Here is a 19,549-nt window from a genome sequence, read left to right as displayed (position 1 = left end):
TGTGTGTGTGTGAGTATGTAAGAGAGAGTGTGTAAGAGTGTGTGAGTGTAAGATTGTGTGTGTGTGAATGAATACAGACACCAATCCACAGTCAGTCATAGTCACCCACCCATGCACCACAGTGTCTGTCACCTACCCTCTCTCTCTGTCACCCTCTCTCTCTCTGTCAGCCTCTCTCTCTCTGTCACCCTCTCTCTCTCCCTGTCACCCTCTCAATCTCTCACCCTCTCTCTCTCTGTCTGTCACCCTCTGTCTCACTGTCTCTCTCTCTCTGACTCTCTCTCTCTCTCTGTCACTCTCTCTCTCTGTGTCACCCTCTCTCTCTCTGTCACTCTGTCACCCTCTCTCTCTGTGTCACTCTCTGACTCTCTCTCTGTCACTCTCTCTGTCACCCTCTCTGTCACCCTCTCTATCTCTCTCACCTTCTCTGTCTCTCTCTCACCCTCTGTCTCTCACCCTCTCCGTCTCTCACCCTCTCTGTCTCTCTCTCACCCTCTCTGTCTCTCTCTCTCACCCTCTCTGTCTCTCTCACGCTCTCTGACTCTCTCTCACCCTCTCTGTCTCTCTCACCCTCTCTGTCTCTCTCTCTCACCCTCTCTGTCTCTCTCTCTCACCCTCTCTGTCTCTCTCACCCTCTCTCTCTCTCACCCTCTGTCTCTCTCTCTCTCTCTCTCTCTCTCTCACCCTCTCTGTCTCCCTCTCTCCACCCTCTCCTCTCTCCTCCTCTCTCTCCACCCTCTCCTCTCTCCTCTCTCCCTCCACCCTCTCCTCGCGTTTCAAAAATACATCCAAACATAGGTAAAAAGCGTTAAAAATTATTCTGCATTTTTCTACTACATACATTTATGAAGTATCCTTTTCAACGATGACAAACTTAAAGAAACAAACGTGGAAGCTTAAAAATGCTTGATGACGAAATGCGAGTGTCTTTATCTAATATTCCACCAAATATTCAAAAGCTGTGTTCATCCCATCAACCTCATACATCTCATTAAAATGGTAAGTAGTGAGGCGCATGCGCGACAGCGGAGGGAATGGCAGCCTAACTAATTAGCTCCGTTCCCACCGGCTTTAAACCAGCACCAAACAGACGAAAATCAATACCAACTGTGACAAATAAATACACAGAGGTTCACAGGAGTTCCTAGTGATGGCAGCGACCCGAGCAAAGACAAAAAGAACCACCGCGGTCCTGACAGACTTCTACCCCAGAGGGGGGAGAGTGGGAAGAAGCGAGACCGGCGAAGAAGTAATGGCAGGAGGCTCGGGTTCAGAGGGGGAGGAGGTGGAGAGGAACCGGGACCAGCGCACAGTCACCAGAGCAGATATGAAAGAATTCTGTGGTGAGATGAAAGCCTTCTTCCAAAGGAAGATTGAACAGCTGAGGAAAGATCTAAACGCGGTGGGGGAGAGGACCGACGGCTTTGAAAAGCACATGGACGCAGTAACCAGGGCAGTGCAGAGGAATGAAAAAGAAACGGCAAAACTTAAAGACATGGTCATAGATATCACTAACAAGCAGGAGGACACAGAAAACAGAGACCGGAGGAACAATATCCGCCTCCGTGGGGTCCCTGAGGAAATTGTTGATGCAGAAGATTTTACATCAAGATGGCTGACCCACCTACTGCCTGATAAAATGGAGGCTGACCTGCACCTAGATCGCTGCCACCGTGCCCTAAGATCCAGACCCCAACCAGGGAACCCCCCACGCGATATTATTATGCGATTCCACTTCAACAGAATAAAGGAAGAGGTGTGCTAAATCACAAGAACCGCTAAGAATGTCGAATTTGAGGGCATCAAACTCTTAGTGTTCAAAGATTTCTCCCCCACAACTTTAATAAAACAAAAGGACATAGCCCCCATCACCAAACTACTGAGAGAGAAAGGAGTGCGAGACCGCTGGGTGTTTCCATTTGACCTGGCAGTGTTGAAGAACGGTGTGGCACACACCCTAAAACATTCAGACGATCGGGACCTGTTCCTAAAGAAAATAGGGATACGCAAAGAAGCAGAAAATCTCACTCATCTGCCAGCTGGAGAAGAACACGCTCTGGAGCCCGTCTGGAGTGAAGTGCAGGCGTCGGCAAACTCTCCGAAAGCCACGGCTGCAAATGGAAACAGCTGGAGTCACTAAAAGAACCAATTAAAGTTTTAAAGGAGCCCTGCCAGTTATTTTTAAAGTTGGAGCACCTACACTTACACTGATGTTATAAGATCACCAGCTGCAATTCCAGACCCGACCATCATGGAGGATGGCGTCCGGAAAGATGAAGCAACCACTACAGAAAACAACATGGCGGCCCCGGCAGACGGAACACCAGGAGCATCATCCTGTCACAGGCAGAGGTCGGAGGATGTGGAGCCAAGATGATAACGCAGGAAAACCGGTCATTGGTGGAGATGATGGGGGTTGATGGGGGTCGGGGGGGCGGCTCCAACGATCCGGGAGATGGGGGTCCCGACCTGGGGTTGCGCTGCCCGATCCGACCTGGGTTGCGCGGCCCGAACCGACCTGGGTATTCTGGATCCAGGGTCATGTCTGGGGTATGAATGAACCCAGCTAGCTTCAACTCAGCCCTCTTTCCAAAGCACAACAAGTCCTGTATATTTTCTTCACTTTATTTAGGAAGACAGCAATAAAAACAGGCACTTGTGGATAAGATGTTTGTGTTGGAAAGGTGTATCTCTGTGGGTGCTTTGTAGTAAGGGCAGGTGAAAAGAATTGGCCTTGCCATAGGGGTGTAACATGAATATACTCACTCTGTCAATGTCAGGAAGTAAAAAGACAGTGGGTACAGCTTGTGACACAGGGATAGGGGTCAGGCCATACTAACTGTCAGCAGGGACAGGGGGGAATGGGAATGCCCATTAACTTGGAGGACTGGAGATGTTGCAAGGGCAACCAGGGGTGTGACAGACTGGAAGGAAAAAAGGCAACATAATGTATCCATTCCACTGGGAGTGAAACTGCAAGGAAAGTAACATCCAAATACAGCTAGCAGGCAGAACTAGAAAAAAAGGTGATGTAAAATAGCGCTAATGAAAAATAAACAATATACCCTAATATTGGGGGTGAACTCAAGTGGCAAGCTAGGCAGCCTAGGAAAAAATCTGATAGTACAATCAGAAACAATAGCATAAAAACAAAGAGATACCGGCGCCTAATTAGTCAATTAGGTGGAATAGTGAAAGTCCAATGGAAGTGATGTTAGTCCCAAAGTGATCTGCTGTTCCTTAGTCTTGAGGTGACCTGATGGGACTTCGTTCGTGGGATTGGAACATGTAATGAAAAGAGAGATAGTTAGTGCAACACTGTTATGAATATTCACACAAAGATGAACTCACAGACTGACTGACAACACTGACAGGATATACAAACACAGAAGCAAAGCTAACAGTAAAATGTAGTTTTAATATAACTAGAATTATAAAAAGCTGGACAGTAATAGTGATGACAATCCGGTTGGGTAAAACCTGAGTGACACTCACAGGACAGCAAAAGGTTACTGGCATAGGATATATAGATGCTGGCTCCACGTGCAGTCAGTCTTCAGAACGCCGAGAGCGCCGTGTGCTCCTCCGTGTGTCCTGGTTTGGACCGGAAGTGACGTCTCCGGTGTGAGCCGGACCGGTAGTGACGTCACCAGACGTGACGTCAAGGCCTGGCAGACCCGTCCGACAGGGAAGCGGCGATATTCTCTCCTCTGGTCCTCACACCAGGCTGTAATACTCGGCAATGGACCTGCTAGTTCCTGCTTGTCCCTTAATGTCCCTTAATGTCCAGAAAGTAAAAGAAAATAGCCCTACGCGTTTCATGTGTCTAAGCACACTTCATCAGGGGTTAAAAGTGATGGCAGTGATGCCAGGTATAAATACATCCGCCTCCGCTCTGATTGGTCAGTCAATCGGTGCAGTCTTAAAGCTAGACCTGCGTGGCACATAAAAAATCACTGACATTTGTTTAGCTTTGCAATACATTTAACAACACTAACCTAACATAAACACAGAACATAAAAAGTAAAAAAAATGTTAAACATGTACTACATATGTAACGGTGTTTCTGGCCCGGCCTGACCCACCCAATCTCACATTGGCCCCTGTGGTCTAACCGGACCCCATTACAGTGTGGATATGTCATATGGTGCACCTGCTGGCTACAGGACTCCTGAGTCTCCCGCATGATGGTGTGTGGGGAGAACCCGTCAGACAGGCAGCTGAGGTAGTGTGCTGAGTCTCACCTAGTTCCAGTGCAGCGCCTCCACCTCACCAGGGTCCCTGCGTCCGCAAGGGGATGATCCTGGCGAGGAACTCCTCCGTGGTGCTCCTCTCTGTACACTCATTCCAGATAGATACACGAGAGGGTTTCTGGCTGAACTCATCTTTATTGACACGGTGGGCATAGCTGCCCTCCACAAGGAGTATCTTCAGCCGCTCATCTCGCCAGTGCTCCCTTTAGTTAGGTATGTCACCCAGATCAGGGATTCACTTATTCCCGCAGGAATCACTGTCCTGTGCCAGGTCCCTGGACACAGCCTCCCATGGAGTTACTATAACATAACTGACACTCTGATAGAACTTGAACTCCTTCCTCAGCTCTGACAAGAGCTGGAACTCCTTTCTCTGCAGAACAACTACTAACTAGACAGCAACTTTCCAGCAACTAACTTTTAGACACAGTGCTGTGCCTTATGTAAGCTTCTGAGGCTGACACATCTCTGACATCACTAACCATGGAGTCAGAGCATGTGACCAGTCTCAGCCATACACAGAGCACCCCACCAGGGTGTGAGGGGAAACCTCCATGATTACTGCTGGCATGCCCACACTTACCAGGCCTTACTGCCAGCAGGAGAGATGACTGTAGGCATTTTACATGACCGCTACACATATAAAAAAGCAGTAAGACAATAACCCAAAAATCATTCAAACATATCATATTGAATTGATTAGGGAATTGCTAAGGTATTACAGAAATGCCCCTAACTCAAAATCTATATTGAGGCCTCTTGGAGAGAGTGTTTTTAACTCATAAATCCAGTATGCCTCACGCATTGTATCACGTCTCTGTATTGGCCACCCTCACCACCAGCACCCCGCCGGGCACTGAGTAGGGCTGGGTGGAGACCATAGTGCCCACAGTGGAGGAGCAGGCCATTCTTTGTACAGGAGTCACTTCCTGTACAGGTCTCTCCTTCTCTGTGGTTCCTCGCAACTGACTGGTGGAAGTTGCTGGATCCGCCACTCCCTGCTTCGGCTCCTCCCTTCTCTGACAGAGTTGGAACCCGCCCCCAGGGGTTGCAATAATGGGCGGGTCCCACAGGGGAATATCATGCCCCTTAATTAAGGCCGCACCTCTCTCAGTCCTGGTGGGCGCGGTCTGCGTTTTCGCGCCAGTCTCCTCCCCAGAGCTGGAGTCCTTTCCCGCGGCTAGTTCCCGCCTTCTCCTTGCAGCAGCTTTTTGCACAAGGTACCTTTGCTTGCAAATCACCTCCACGGCCGGAACTACTTTTTGTAGTGGCGCCGTCTGGATATCAGTCCCTGGGCCCAGTGGGTGCATTCCCACAGGCCATAATTGAAAGTCACTCCCCCTGGTAGAAATCAGGGGAGGGTCCCATAGACTCAACGGTTGACTCAGCACAGGGGCTGAATTAGTCACTGTCCATCCCGGCGCAGCCATAGCTTTCGCGCCTGGCCCATGCGGTTTCCCTAGCAAGCGGGAGCCGCCATTTTGGTTGGTTTTTGCGCCCAAAAAGTCCATTCGTTCGCTCTCCTCACGGGGTTCTCCCCCAATTATAACAATTTCTTCACACTCTTCAAGGGTGGCCCCTCGCTGTCCCATACAGGATAAAAACGGGGCAGCCATAGCCTTCGCTCCGCTCCAGAGCAGCCTGGTCAATGACAACTCGGCGACAGTCTGCTCTTCAGTGGGTTGCACGCCACGGGTGCCCTCCCCATCAGCCTCTGTCCGCCATTTTACGTTCTCCGCGCCACGCGGATCCTCCACTCTCTCATAACAGTTGTCGTACATGAGGCTCCACTCTGCGGGGCAGCCACCACACCGGTACAATAAAGATTAGCTCAGATGCACCACCACATGTGTACCTTATCTAGGTGTGACTCAGTGTTGCACTACCTCAGGCTAGGCTCACTCTCTCAGTGTCTGCTGTGACTCCTTCCTCCCAGTCTGTGCTCCCTACGGTGAGTGTCTGGAATGGCTAGATACTCTGGCTGGCTCTGCCATGCAGTACTTGGGGCGTCTACCTGTCTTGGTCAGCCTAGCGCAGACCCTCTCCAGGACTCCTGACCAAGTTAACAGGCTGTCCCTTCTGGCATCCTACCAACTAGCACTGCCTCAAGGTGACTCGGTCAGCTATAGCCCGCTCCAGACCCCTCACTCCCTTCAGGCCCCTAGGTTGTCCCTGCGAACTGACAATATCACGTCAGCCCCCTGACCACCCCTAGGTCCGTCCCTACGCAGCACAAAGTGGCAGCAGACACTCTCCCTGTTTCCCAGTGACCTAGCTAAAAGCCTGTCCTGTTGACGGATCTGATCTCAGCAGCTCGCCTCCAAATGTAACGGTGTTTCTGGCCCGGCCTGACCCACCCAATCTCACATTGGCCCCTGTGGTCTAACCGGACCCCATTACAGTGTGGATATGTCATATGGTGCACCTGCTGGCTACAGGACTCCTGAGTCTCCCGCATGATGGTGTGTGGGGAGAACCCGTCAGACAGGCAGCTGAGGTAGTGTGCTGAGTCTCACCTAGTTCCAGTGCAGCGCCTCCACCTCACCAGGGTCCCTGCGTCCGCAAGGGGATGATCCTGGCGAGGAACTCCTCCGTGGTGCTCCTCTCTGTACACTCATTCCAGATAGATACACGAGAGGGTTTCTGGCTGAACTCATCTTTATTGACACGGTGGGCATAGCTGCCCTCCACAAGGAGTATCTTCAGCCGCTCATCTCGCCAGTGCTCCCTTTAGTTAGGTATGTCACCCAGATCAGGGATTCACTTATTCCCGCAGGAATCACTGTCCTGTGCCAGGTCCCTGGACACAGCCTCCCATGGAGTTACTATAACATAACTGACACTCTGATAGAACTTGAACTCCTTCCTCAGCTCTGACAAGAGCTGGAACTCCTTCCTCCTCTCAGCAGAACAACTAACAACCAGACAGCAACTAACTTTTAGACACAGTGCTGTGCCTTATGTAAGCTTCTGAGGCTGACACATCTCTGACATCACTAACCATGGAGTCAGAGCATGTGACCAGTCTCAGCCATACACAGAGCACCCCACCAGGGTGTGAGGGGAAACCTCCATGATTACTGCTGGCATGCCCACACTTACCAGGCCTTACTGCCAGCAGGAGAGATGACTGTAGGCATTTTACATGACCGCTACACATATAAAAAAGCAGTAAGACAATAACCCAAAAATCATTCAAACATATCATATTGAATTGATTAGGGAATTGCTAAGGTATTACAGAAATGCCCCTAACTCAAAATCTATATTGAGGCCTCTTGGAGAGAGTGTTTTTAACTCATAAATCCAGTATGCCTCACGCATACTGGATTTTTTTAGCCTATTCCCACCTCTATGGCTTGCTGGAATAGCCTCAATGGTCTGACATATGGGACCGTTAGGGTTTTTATTATGGTGAGTGAGGAAATGGTGGGATACGCTATGTGTTACCAGTCCCTTTTTGATATTATATATGTGTTCATATACTCTACTTTGATAAGTTCTTCCGGCCCTTCCCACATACTGCAGGCCACATGGACATTGGAGTAAGTATATGACGTAACTCATATGGCAATTAATACAAGACTTGATAGGGTATTCCTTCTGTGTAACATTGGATTTAAAACCCTTTGCACTACTGCTGTATGCACATGCCGTACATTTAGAGCATTTAAAAAGCCTTTATCTCTCTTTACACTGTTTTGCTTTAAATAGTTGAAAGGACAACTAGGTGCCAGTTTAGATTTTAAGTTTGTGGCCCTAATAAATATAATTTTTGGTTTTGCCGGAAGGATTTCAACTAGGGTATTGACCCTTAGGAGAATTGGCCAGTATTTGTTAATGATCTTCTTGATCTTCGGTGCCATTTCGTTATATTGAGTAACGAATGGCACTTGATCAGAGAAATTGTTTTTCGGATCTTTCTTCTTATATATAAAAGATCCTCTTTTCAAATTGGTGACCTGTTCTATCACTCCATCCAAAAGATGCTCAGGATAATTCCTATTGAGGAACTTGCACTTCAGTTCCTCAGCCTGAGACAAGAATTCCCTAATATCAGAACAATTCCGTCTCAGGTGTAGGAATTGGCCTTTTGGGATATTCTTGATCCACAGTGGATCATGTTGACTGTCGGCTCTTAAATAGATGTTAGCCTGCACTGGCTTGAAGAATGTTTTGGTGTGTAAAGTGTTATTAGTGAAATCAATATTTAAATCTAAAAAAATAAATGTGTTCTGTGCTAAATTTAAATGTGAACTGTAGATTTCTGTCATTATTATTTAAATAGGAAAAAAAGTGTTCTAATTGTGTCTCCCCGCCGGACCAGATGAATATTACGTCATCTATGTAACGTTTCCAGAGCACCAGGCTTGCCCCAAAAGGACAGTGGTTCCAGATGAATTCTTCTTCCCAACTGTCCATAAAAAGGTTGGCATAACTTGGGGCAAACCTGGTGCCCATGGCGGTTCCACATACTTGATTATAAAACTGTGCATTAAAAGTGAAATAATTATGTGTCAAAATTAAACGTATACTATCGACCAAAAATTGTTTTCTAGCAAGTGTCAAATGAGAGGAAAAGGAATCAGGGGAGCGTCAGTGCCTAAGGAAAAAATGTGATACTCGCATAGTGCAATATGTTAACAATACACATACACAGGCAGAGCTCTCATAAGAGCACAGTGAGGCTAGATATTAATGATCACTAAGTATCAGAAATATTAGCTGTGTATGGGCATCTCTAATGACCCATACACACAGGAACATAAATAGGAGGTAGGAATCCAAAAGAGAGACACCAATCCAATACTTAAAAAATGTAGATATTTATCCAGCATTGATAAAAATTGGAGGCTTACAGGATTCCGGAAAGGTAACAGCAAGTTTGTACACATGAAGGTTCACTCGAGTCGCGTTCTCGGGATCTCTGCACGATGCTGCTTCCTCATCCGGTCTCCGACCTGCGGTGCTTCAGGGGGCCAATACGTCACTTACGGGTTCTTCAACTCGTATTGCGGACGCCACCGGAACTCCACAGCAGGCTCTCGTCCGCAATACGAGTTGAAGAACCCGGAAGTTACGTATTGGCCCCCTGAAGCAGCGCAGGTCGGAGACCGGATGAGGAAGCAGCATCGTGCAGAGATCCCGAGAACGCGACTCGAGTGAACCTTCATGTGTACAAACTTGCTGTTACCTTTCCGGAATCCTGTAAGCCTCCAATTTTTATCAATGCTGGATAAATATCTACATTTTTTAAGTATTGGATTGGTGTCTCTTTTTTGGATTCCTACCTCCTATTTATGTTCCTGTGTGTATGGGTCATTAGAGATGCCCATACACAGCTAATATTTCTGATACTTAGTGATCATTAATATCTAGCCTCACTGTGCTCTTATGAGAGCTCTGCCTGTGTATGTGTATTGTTAACATATTGCACTATGCGAGTATCACATTTTTTCCTTAGGCACTGACGCTCCCCTGATTCCTTTTCCTGTTACTTTGCGGACCGTGAAACAGTCCTTAAGGGTTTGAGTGTCTATTTATCACTTCATGCACTTTATTTTTGATTTATTTTTGATAACCCTAGTCACTATATATCACTGCGTGGTTTAAGTTGTGTGTTTTTTAGAGTGTATGAGCGCCATCTAGTGTTTTTTTGTAAAGTGTCAAATGAGAAGCTGACTCCAATTTTTGGGATACCGCCCTGCAGCCCAACTCATGGTCGATAACCGTATAAAGTGATGTTACATCCGCTGTGACCAATATAAAGTTGGGCTGCCACCCCACTTCCCATAGGATTTGAAGGGTGTGGGTTGTATCTCTCAAATAGGACTTACTAACTACTACAATAGGCTGTAAATGATAATCAATAAATTGAGATAAATTAGAAGACAAAGAAGAAATTCCTGAAATAATAGGTCTACTCGGTGGTGCAGTAAGGTGTTTGTGTATTTTGGGTATAAAATAAAATAAAGGAGTGCGTGGATGTGTTATAAACAAAAATTCTGATTCTTCTTGTGTGATAGCCTGACTCTTCAAGCCAGCGTTAAGCAGAACTTCCAGATCTAATTTATGTTGATCCAGAGGATCACTACAAAGGGGGAGATAAGTGGCTCTGTCGTCCAACAACCGTTTGGACTCCTGTAGATAATATGTTCTATCCATTACCACTATACCTCCCCCCTTGTCAGCAGGTTTTATTACCAACGATTCATTAGTCTCCAATCTTTGCAAGGCCTCTTTTTCCTGTAAGCTCAAATTATCGTCTTTAATTTTGTATGATCTACTCGATTCTTCCAAATCTTTAGTGACCATATCGACGAATGAGCTAACCAGGTGTCCCTGAGCAAATTTAGGGTAAAATGTAGATTTTCGTTTAAAACTACTAAATGGAGGTGTATCAATTCTAGCCTCCTGGTCCACCCCAATCTGACTAGAGATGGCATCCTTAATAAAATACTTTTTTAAAGCCAAAGTACCTGGATTGCGAGCTTGTTGTAGTGCATCCGTGTGCGCGCTGGCATGTGGGTCACTGTTGCGGCTGTGGCTATCCCAGGTAGCGTGTACCCTTAAAGGAACGGTGTCTTCTCCATGTGAACCTAGCAAGTCTTTGGTGTCTGTGAAGTCACCCTTCGTGTTGATAGGATGTGCTGGTGTTTACACTGAAGAGGCTCCTTACGTAGTCTTCAGTGCGTTGGGCAGGATCCTCTGAGGCTATCCGTCTGTACGGTTGCTCCCCGCCATCCTGTTGCGCGGCTGCTTCTAAGACTTCGGCTGGGCTCATGCGGCAGCAGCTTCCCTTTCTTGATGTAGGGCCTCTAGGTTAACGTCCACCTCTATCTTTTTCCGTGCAGTGGCTGCAGCGGCGGTGGCAGCGGCTGTCTGCTCCTCCTCTTCTATGCGGGCCCTTTCTAGTTTCATGGCTGCCTCTTTCTGAGCATATGCGGTCCTGGCACGTGCGGCCTCTGCGGTGGCTTGCGCCTTGGTTGCATTTGCGCTTGCGCTAGACACGTGAGATTGCGCTGATCTTGGTCAGATGCCATGCCGCTCCTCCGCGGCGCAAGCCGCATCCTCCCACACATGGCCGGGGCGCGAGCACGGGAACCTTACAGGGCGCGCACGCACCCGATCCTCTTTGCTGTCCTCCCACACCGCTGACTCCACCTCCCATCAGCTACAGGCTGTCTCCACCACTCACCTGTCTGACTCCCACTCTGGGCACCTGAACCTATCCTTGGGCTTGCTCCGACAGGCCTCTGCTCCACCTCTTGCTCTCATTGGTCCTCCTGCATATATAACCCCAGTCTGCCCTCTCCTTCCTCGCTCTGCATAATTCTTCTGTGGCTTCGGTTGTTCGGACGTCTATGCCTGGCTCTCTTCTGTATTACAGCTCTAGTTCCTGTCCCTGCCCCCGTTGGATACCCTTGGATTTGATCTTGGCTCTCGTTGACTTCGTGTACCTCGCTACTCTCTGGACTCGGCTTTGGACCTTACTACGCTGCTCTCTCCTGCCCCTGACCTACGGCTCTCGGATCTCTACCCACGAACTTCTGGCACCCCGGACACAGCAAGTATCAAGTTAACCCTTTTTCACCAGGCCCGGCAACGCATCATACCACAATCCGGCACGCCCTCACTGCTGTGGGTGCGTGTTATACCCTTACCCACCTTCAGTATTGGGGACTGGCCAGGTCTGCGGGCATTCAGGCGTTACAGAGTGAAACTGCAAGGAAAGTAACATCCAAATACAGCTAGCAGACAGAACTGCCAAGGAAATGGGGGGGGGGGTGAAACAGAGAAGGCAAAAATGGGTTTTTCTGTTCCATGACACTGGGATTGAGCTGTGCTGCCCAGCCTTGAGCGGCGCTGCCCGGCCTGGGGCTGCGCTGCCCTTGTGGGGTGGGCGATGCCCTAACTGGGAGTGCGATGACCGGACGGAGGCTGTGCGGCCCTGGGGGGGATCTGGGCTGTTCTGATGGGGATGGAGATACCAGTTCACCGGCTGAAAGGCCATAAAAGCAGTGGCGTTGTCATGCCTGGGGTGGCGCTGCCCTAACTACACTGGCACGGCCCAGGGGAGGGAAAGTGATCCACCGCCACAATACCGAACTGTCCCAACCATACCCATGGAACCCCACGCATAGCTGCATTGCCATGCCGGCAGTGGTGGGCCCCACACGGGGTTGCACCAAAGCAGCCCAGGGTGAGTTGCAGGTCAAGAGGGACCGGCCGGGACCAAGAACAACGCAGGAAGCCAAGGTAGAAAAATTGACTGGTTTAACAGCAGACACGGGTGGGTGCCATCCCCCAGGCAGCCTCCGGCCCCCCATGGGACCCTGGACATGGTCCTGATGCCTCCCTGTTGGCCCACTCCTCCCTGTCTCCCCCTGGCAGGCCCCTGTGGCCCAGAGCCGCTTCCACATTCCCCTCTCCCCTCCCTGCCTCTCCCCCTCACCCCTCTTCCCCCCTCCCCCCCTGCCTCTCCCCCCCTTTCCCTGCCTCTCCCCCTCCCTATTCCCCCACTTTCTCCCCCCCTCCTCCTCCTCCCTCACCCCTTCCCCCCCTCTCCCCCCACCCGCTCCCCCCTCTCTGACCCCCCACCCCTCTCTCCCCCCAACCCACCCACCCCTCTCCTCCCCCCCTCCCCCCCCTCCCCTACCTCCCCAGCCCACCTCAGGGGGGCATCCTCAGGGGCAACAGCAGTGTATTTTTCAAAGTTATAGGGAGGCACACAAGGACACAAAGGGAAAACAAAATGATGGGGTCCAGAAATAAATGATGTGGTCAACCTAGTAGAAAAGTCTGTTTGAGCTATATGACAAGTATGCAATTTATATAGTTTATAAGTTTTAAAAGTTACAGAGGAGGTCGGAGAAGGGAACTCTCCGGTTGTCCCGATGCGCTTAACCAAAAGTGACAGGACCTTGGTCAGGTCACTTTTACAAGTCCTTAGGGTATGGGAAGATCGGCCTTTCACGATCAATGGCCCAACCAGAGGGGTAGGGCCACTTCCCTCAGTTACCCTGAGGCCAGAAGAACTGGCCGGGGTGCAGATCGGCTACGGTTCTTCCACTGATTTTTTGTGTTGTTTTTGTTGTTTTGTGTTGTTTTTCCCCTGCCCTCTCCCCTCCACACCCCCCCCCCAACCCACCTCTTTTGCATCTTCACCTCAAAATCCCAGCGAGAAAGGAACTCGCCAATATGGGAGAGCCTAGTCCCACCTGAGACTGAACGTGGTTGGCCCCAGATTATATTGGCATTCCCAAAAGATAATGGATCATGGGTCTAGAAAAAGAATGGTGTAAATAGCGCTAACAAATAATATATCAAAATGAATAATTACACAATAAAAACCACAGTGTGATAAGTGACTAAATATAGGACGGCTGCCAGGAAAAAAACCTAACCCAAACACAGTTAGTGGAAAACACAGAGATAACAATACAGACCGGCGCCTCAAATGTCCAGAAATTAAAATAAGTCCAAAGATGTGCTGCGGTGTCCAGTGACGGTGATCCGGTTGTTAGACAGCAGACTCCACAGCAGCAATCGTGGTATATAATGCAGGGAAGATAAAAAGAGAAATCATAGCGTGACACTGCATATGAGAAACATGTAACTCACACATACAAGACTTACACCACTAACAACACTGACAGAAAGGCTGACAATAGAACAGAGATTTATTAGGACAAATACTAAAATTGGCAGTGAACTGGGGAGCAGGTCTAGGATCCGGTGTGTAAAACCGGAATCCTACTTACAGCAATCCAGAGTATTCAGGCAGTAATGACAGGAGGTGTAGTCCGGTTTCAGCTATTCCTAGGCGCGTGGTGCTTCTATAATGGCCGCCGGCGCTTCCTCCGATCACTCTCAGGCTCGGCGTCCCTGCAGGCCAACCCTCGCGAGATTTTTCGTCCGAAATGACGTCACTCGCTGGGTGGAGCTATTCGCCGCCGCTTACTCCTCGCCACACGTCTCTGCCGTCCGCTGGAACTAGGGATTGATGCTGAGGTCTGCTCCTTGTAGTGTACTGCCTGAATACTCTGGATTGCTGTAAGTAGGATTCCGGTTTTACACACCGGATCCTAGACCTGCTCCCCAATTCACTGCCAATTTTAGTATTTGTCCTAATAAATCTCTGTTCTATTGTCAGCCTTTCTGTCTGTGTTGTTAGTGGTGTAAGTCTTGTATGTGTGAGTTACATGTTTCTCATATGCAGTGTCACGCTATGATTTCTCTTTTTATCTTCCCTGCATTATATACCACGATTGCTGCTGTGGAGTCTGCTGTCTAACAACCGGATCACCGTCACTGGACACCGCAGAACATCTTTGGACTTATTTTTGTTTCTGGACATTTGAGGCGCCGGTCTGTATTGTTATCTCTGGATCATGGGTCTAACCATAATATCTCACAATGTACATGGCTCCAATAGCCCGGGTAAACGCTAAATAGCATTAGAGGAATATAGACGTAAAGGTGCGGACATAGTATTCCTACAAGAAACCCATTTTAGTAACAAGTACACCCCCAAATTTATACATAAACAATTCAGACAAATATTTTTCTCCTCCGCGGTAGAGAAGAAAAGAGGAGTGGCAATCCTGTTCCAAAATAATACCATATTCAAAACTGAATCAATCAAAAAGGACAAAAATGGCCGATACCTGATCCTAGTAGGCACACTTAATGGTCAAATGCTGACGTTGGTCAATATATACGCCCCCAGTGAATACGACCCGTCCTTTCTCACCGCTATATTCAAGTTAATTCACAGGGTCTCCAAGGGTCTGTTGATAGTAGGAGGGGACTTCAACACGGTAATTAATCCTGAAACAGATAGATCGGTTCCCGCGAGACCAAAATGCAGAGAAGATGTAGCAGCATTGAGGGCAGGTGTGAAACTGAACCAGCTAGTAGACATATGGAGGGAACTCCATCCCTTGGAAAGGGAGTACACGTTCTTTTCTAACCTCACTCCTCCTATAGCAGAATCGATTACTTTTTTTATCTCTAGCAAACTGGTCCCACAGATCTCCCAAACCGGGATCCATGATATTTCATGGTCTGATTATGCACCGATAGAGCTGAGGTGCACAAATTTAACCCTAGACAGACCAGGAGCGAATTGGAAGCTTAACGAATCTTTGCTAAAAGTCCTGGAACTGGCACAACAGATTAATGATGAAATTGCCCACTTCTTTCGAATTAACAAAGGCTCGGTTGACTCACATACAACCCTATGGGAAGCGCACAAAGCGACCCTAAGGGGAACTCTAATGAACCTAGCAGAGTGTAGGAAGAGAGAAAGACTCTCTAAAATATCAGCATTGCAAGCAAAACTTAAAGATCTAACGGCTGAGCATAAACTACATACTAGAGCCGAGACCTTGAGTCTTATTAAAGATGTACAAATTAAATTGAAGCTATTACTGACTGCCCAGGCAGAGAACTCACTGAGTTGGTCAAAGAGGAGATTTTTTACAGAAGCAAACAAACCAGATACTATGCTAGCAAAGAAATTCAAGGATAAGGCCCCAAATTATAATATCCAAGCCATCCGCCTACAGACCGGGGCATACACGTCCAACCCCAAGGGGATAGTTGAGGAGTTCAAGAAATTTTATGAAAACCTTTACAATGGAGAGAAAGTGGCACACAATTTGAACACAAAGAGCTCTGCGGTACTTCCTGGCAGGCTCCAACCTACCGAGGATGGAGGTTGGGGAGCAAGAGTCTCTAGGGACGGAGTTTACCCAGGTGATAAAAGAACTAAAGCCAGCAAAAGCTCCAGGCCCGGATGGTTTCTCTAACCTTTATTACAAAACAAATGTAAAACCCCTTGCCCCACACATGCTTAGCATGTTCAATGAGGTGTTGGAGGGCAGATCGTTCCCGGATCAAATGCTCCAAGCGTCCATCTCCCTCATATATAAATCAGGTAAAGACCCGCTTGACTGTAAAAGTTATCGACCAATCTCCCTTATAAACACAGACATCAAAATATACGTCAAACTAATTGCCAACATATTGAGTCATATCCTGCCTAGACTAATACACCCAGATCAAGTCGGCTTCATTAAAGATCGTCAGGCGGCAGACAATACCCGACGAATTATTGATCTGATAGAAATAGCCAATAATAAGCAGATAAAAACTATGGTGTTGAGTCTAGATGCAGAAAAGGCGTTTGACAGGATTGACTGGGCATACCTAATAGCTACGCTTGGAGCCTTTGGCTTTGGTGACAAACTGATAGGGGTGATACTGGCCCTCTATACCAACCCAACAGCTAGGGTGCAACACCAAGACTTCCCATCCATTCTATTTACGATCAGGAGCGGTACGAGGCAGGACTGCCCGCTCTCGCCCCTACTATTCGCTCTCTGTATGGAACCGCTGGCGGCCCAGATTCGAAAGAGCCCAGACATCACAGGAATAAGCGTGAATAACCAATCCCATAAGGTGGCTCTATATGGCAACAATGTCTTTTTGACCATTTCCAAGCCATTGACCTCGCTCCCAAACCTCTTTGACTTGCTAGGGAAATTTAAAAAGATTTCGGGGTTCAAAATAAACCAGGCCAAATCAGAAGCATTGAATATTAACCTCCCGAAAGACCTGGAAAAATTAATCTCAATTAGCTTCAATTTCAATTGGCAAAAATCAGCTATTAAGTACTTAGGAGTCAAAATCACCAATGACTATAATTCAATATATAAGGCAAATTATCCTAGATTATTCAAAGAATTGAAGGAAGACATGAGGAAATGGGCCAAATTTAAGATATCATGGATAGGGAAATGAACCTCCTCCCAAGGGTCTTATACCTATTTCAGACCCTCCCAGTGCCACTGTGATTGAAGGATATATTCTCCCTCCAATCCGCGATCTCTAAGTTTATATGGGGAGGCAAAAAAGCGAGACTAAAAAAACAAACTCTAATAAAACAAAAATTGGAGAGAGGGCTAGCAGTACCTTGTTTGTTATCCTACTACAAGGCAGCACAATTATGTCAAATTTCCCAATGGCAAACAAACCCAGAATTGAAAAGATAGGTGGCATTGGAGAAGGAGTGTTGCTCCCCACTGGAGTTAAACAACCTAATCTGGACCCCAAACACAGCAAAGAAAGCTGGATCCGAGCTGCTCGCCTCAATAACCAACTTACTCACAATCTGGAAGTCCACCAAATTGTCATGCAACTTAACTGCTAGGGGATCCCTGATGACTCCCTTATGGGGAAACCCGGACTTCGTTCTGGGTCTGAATATGGCAAGCTAAAGGTATCCATACACGTAGGGATCTGGAGGGCACTAACAAAATTAAAACATTCGAGCAAATTAAATCCGAAAAAGAGATCCCCAATCTGAATTCTTTAGATACCTCCAGATCAGAGCATTTTATTACAAAATTAAACCCCGTCCCCCATTGACAAACTTTGAAAAGCTCTGTCTGGTTGAGACGGACATGAAGGGACTCACATCGCAGATGTATAAAGAAGTGATCGGTTCTAGTCCCACGGTCACAAAAAAGTTACTATATGTTGATATGGGGAAAAGATCTGGGAGAGACACTGGAGGAGGAGGAGTGGACGCAGATTGTTACAGCGGCCTCCAAGAGCTCACTGTGCACCACGTTAAAGGAGAACGCATATAAAGTATTAATGAGATGGTACCACACCCCAGTTAGATTATCAAAATTTGTCCAAGGATACTCCCCATTGTGCCCTAAACAATGTGGAGATCCGGCCGACCTGTTACATATGCTGTGGTCTTGCCCCCGGGTAACTCCCTTGTGGGATCAAATTAGAGATTGGCTACAGAGGATCCTTAACCTCACAATTCCACTAGACTCGTGGTTATTCCTGCTGAACAGGCAGACCCCGGGGATAGCTAAAACAGACATGAAACTGATTGCACATTTCGCATTGGCCACGAGGTGCGAGATCACAGCATTATGGAAACAAAATGAAATTCCAGTAATCCCCAAAATTCGGAACAGAATTTGGCATACATGCCAGATGGAGAAATTGACAAGTCTCCTAGACGACACTAGCGAAAATTACCTAAAAGTCTGGACACCGTGGCTAGACCAAACAGACTTCCCAGGGGTGGACAGGTCCACAATTTGGCTCTAATAGTAGCAAGTGCATTCTCCTTTGATGTAGGAGGCGGAAAGATGGGCTTAGGTTAGAATATAGTAAAACAAAGAGACCCGATCAGATTTACAGATGGTAGTATGCAAGGTGAGATGGGACGGCGACCCAAGGAAGAGAAGCATGCAGAAGAGGTGTTTCACACACAACCCTCTCCCCCATCCCCCTCCCCCTCTCCCACCCCCTCCCACATAGGAAGTGTTATTTTGTATTATTATTTTACCAAAAAATGGGTGTTGCACGGTGTTCAATGTAGAAAATCATTACAAATATGGTATGTATGCACGTATTGTAATACGGTGAAAACTAATAAAATTTATGTTACAAAAAAAAAAAATGGTAAGTAGTTATTGGTGTTAATCCCATTTTTTTAAATTCTTGACCATATTTACATATTGTTACTCATAAATGACAACAATCTTGGAAATGTATGTTATTATCTTACAAATCATATATTTTTAAAAATGTAAATGAAAGATTTTCATGAGATATGTTGTGTCCCCATACATTTCGTTATTACAATTTATGTATGTGTCCGTATCTCTTATTAGGGCTTAGTTTAACCTCCGGTTTGCTAGTAAAACTGAATTACTGTGTTGCAAAATGATGCATGTCTAAAAAGTGTGTCACGAACAGGAAAAATTTGGAAAGCTCTGCCTTAGAATGTAATTTTTTTTTTTAAATGTATTTTATGTTATAGAAAAAAAATTAAAACGTACATCATTTAAAATAAAAATACATTTTAACCATGGTAAAGAACAACCTGTAGAATTACTTTGACATCACAAAGTATCCGGCCACTCCTCCTTTTCTTACCGTGCACCCCAAAACTGGAGGAGACTCTCACATCCACCACAAGTTTAAATTCTTTCAAAACTAAGGCTGTCTCACATTTTAATCTGGTCTGTAACTGTTACATAAGCCTATAATATACATCTTCTCTAACTGTGCATGCAATGTCTTGTATATAATGTATACCCTGTTCATTTATGTAACTGTCTTTGTAATCATGTATTTGTCATTTTAACTCTATGTCCAGGACATACTGGTAAAACATTTTATAAATAAAATTAAAATAAACTGTAGTTGGCAGTAATAATTATTGATGGCAGAATAAGTTTTTGAATGGGTTTCCA

This window comes from Ascaphus truei, chromosome 3 (genome assembly GCF_040206685.1).
Source record: "Ascaphus truei isolate aAscTru1 chromosome 3, aAscTru1.hap1, whole genome shotgun sequence".
Taxonomy (NCBI): domain Eukaryota; kingdom Metazoa; phylum Chordata; class Amphibia; order Anura; family Ascaphidae; genus Ascaphus; species Ascaphus truei.
Note: the sequence above shows the minus strand (reverse complement) of the source record.